Raw genomic sequence first — 3,156 nt, forward strand, 5'->3', positions numbered from 1 at the left:
CAAGATGGCGGACACCGTGGACTGTGACTAGAACAGAGACAAGATGGCGGACACCGTGGACTGTGAGTCAGAACAGAGACAAGATGGCGGACACCGTGGACTGTGACTCAGAACAGAGACAAGATGGCGGACACCGTGGACTGTGAGTCAGAACAGAGACAAGATGGCGGACACCGTGGACTGTGACTTAGAACAGAGACAAGATGGCGGACACCGTGGACTGTGACTCAGAACAGAGACAAGATGGCGGACACCGTGGACTGTGACTCAGAACAGAGACAAGATGGCGGGCACCGTGGACTGTGAGTCAGAACAGAGACAAGATGGCGGACACCGTGGACTGTGAGTCAGAATAGAGACAAGGTGGTTGCCATGAGGCCAGTGATGTGAGCCAATGTCCACCTGCCTTCTTTCCTGTAAAAAAAACCTCTTTTTTATTTGAAGATTGACGTTATTCACTTTGTGTGGCATTCACACTTTGTGTGGTTGCAAGTTGAAAGGACCAGAGCACCAGGATGGCGCATTGCTGGCAGGGATTCAGGCTTGTACTCCACCGTCAAGCTACCTCTCCCCCTGTGTAAAGCACAGGGGCTAAATCAGACTACCTGAATTATGAATTGGCCACTGAGGCGGGAGGAGATAGACGGAAAGGGGCTTGACTGAGATGTTTTACCAGTGCAAAAGCCCTGAGACTCAAGGCAGACTTACTTTCTGCCCATCTTCCCTTCTTCAGGCCCAGTATACCTGAACTTTCTACACAAACCCTTATTCTTCACCTGCTTCTCCTTAGCTACACCTGGCCTTCTATCCCTCCTGGAGCTTAGTGTCTGGTCTGTTCTCATATCCCAAAATCACGTCTTTAGCTGTTGCCTTTTTCTAAAGAGATCTCCCTGACTTACCCAAACCTGGAGTGTTCTGCGGAGTCCTTCTTGGCTTGACCCAAGAACGCTCTCAGGCTAGCTGGTGACTGTGCCAGATACTCTGTTAACCATTCCGTCTGATGTTATCTCACTGAACCTCTCCACAGCACTAGCAGTCATGCCCTGCCATCCACTGGAGAAGGCACGGGTCTGGGGAAGTGACGTGGCCCCCGGAGGCAGATGCAGAGCCAAGTTCAAGATGTGGAATCTGCCTTATTCCAGAGTCTGTGTTGCGTTGACTCTAATACAGCAGCACCATCCATATCTGGATCCCCGGGAGGCCTGGCGGGAACTCACCAGCTTAGAAATCAGAAGAGAGAGCAAGATCAGTGCAGTTCCTGCTAGGACTGGGATGGCCTCCAGAGATGGTGTGCAAATGTGAAACTGATGAGAATGGGAACTACTGGGGTCCCAGCTGATTAGGCAGTGGGGCTTCTTCCTGGAAAGCCATTCATCAGTGTAAAATGCACCCAGGCCGGAGCTCGGGACTCAATACTAATGGAACTGAGGCGCCAGTGTTGACAGCTGCACACTGTGTGCAGAGAGAGTGACTGTCCCCTGGTCACAGGGGAGTGTGGCTCCTTACAGTTTTAACTTCCTGGGTGCTGTTTTCTGAAATTGGTCCCCCCCCCTTGTTGCCACCCCTCTCCTTTCAAGCACTCCAGCCTTCCCCCACCCAAAGGGAAGATGGATGGTGCCGGAGAGCAGATGGGGGTGTGATTCCAGACGTGGCCAGCTGAATTTTCTCCTGCTGGTTCTCCCTAGCTGGACACAGTGAGAGACAGGAAGGGACAGGAACAGATTTCTGCTCAACTTCTACCCTGCATGAAGTGAAGTCTAAATGCAAAGCATCTATTTAAAGTGAAATACATAAAGGAAACAAGTGCCCTGGCCAAGGAAATGTGGACATCGAACGGTGGATGGAATCCACACTGCACGGCAGCTTGGAATAGCAGGATGGAGTGGAGGAAGAATGATGGACGAAGGAAGGAGAGAATGTGTGGATGGATGGATATGTGAATGCATTTATGGCTGACTGGATGGGTGGATGGATGGGAAAGGGAGGATGGATGGATGGATGGATGGATGGATGGATGGGAAAGGGAGGATGGGTGGATGGATGGATGGATGGATGGATGGGAGAATGGATTGATGAATGAAGAGAGAACTTTAGAGGGTGTATGATAATGTGGCCAGAATGGAGGGGAGAGCTCTTCCTGATCTTCTATGAAGTTCTCTAAAGGAGAAGGAAGCAGATCAAGTGAGAATTAGAGGCTGCTTGGAGATTCCCAGTCCAGAGCCCACACTTCCTCACCTTCCCTGCCTCTACCCCTCACTCCTGGGAGTGGAAACTCAGGCAGGGCTGGGAGCTGAGGCCACTGTGAACTGTGTGTTACTTCCTGGGGTTCAGAGAGGCAGCCACCCTCACAGGGTTGACTTCAGTTGCCATTAGCAGTGTGGGAAGAGGACTCCCTCAGCTGGGCAGGTAGGCAGGAAGCCTGAATGAAACTCACCAGGTTGCTGTGGTCCCCAGGAGCACAGAGATGAGGGGGCATGAATGGATGCCCAGGCCTTAGAGTCAGAAGTTGGGAACTAGTCATCCATCTCCACGTGGGGAATACTTTTACATCCTGTCTTTAAACAGGCAAGACAGAACAACACTACTGCCTAGGTCCACTCACTGGGGCTGCTGGGGATCGGACCTGAGACCTGACACAGGCAGGCCCTGCCCACCGGGAACAGCCTAAGAAAAAAACAAAACCACTGCATTGGAGATTCCCTCCCTTCAAGTGATCTGGACTGAGTATTTGTTCACAAGGCAGTTTGGAGGCTTTTCATAAAAATTAAGTTCTATGATTAACAAGAGAAGGATCTGAGGGGCTGGGTGGTAGTGCACCTGGTTGAGCACACACGTTACCATGCTCAAAGACCCAGGTTCAAGCCCCCAGTCCCCACCTGCAGGAGGAAAGCTTCACAAATGGTGAAGCAGGGCTGCAGATGTCTCTCTGTCTTTCTGTCACCCCCTTACCTCTTAATTTCTGGCTGTCTCTATGCAATAAATAAATAAAGATGGGAAAAAGAGAGGGAGAGGGAGAAAGGGAGGGAGGGAGAGAGGGACAGAGGGACAGAGAGAGAGAGAGAGAAGCTCTGCCCATTTCCCGCTGGGTCCACTAGCCTGCTGTTTTCTTTCAGATGAAGGACCATCTGTCCTTGGAGGGACCTGGATGGATGGGCC

This window comes from Erinaceus europaeus, chromosome 15 (genome assembly GCF_950295315.1).
Source record: "Erinaceus europaeus chromosome 15, mEriEur2.1, whole genome shotgun sequence".
NCBI lineage: Eukaryota > Metazoa > Chordata > Mammalia > Eulipotyphla > Erinaceidae > Erinaceus > Erinaceus europaeus.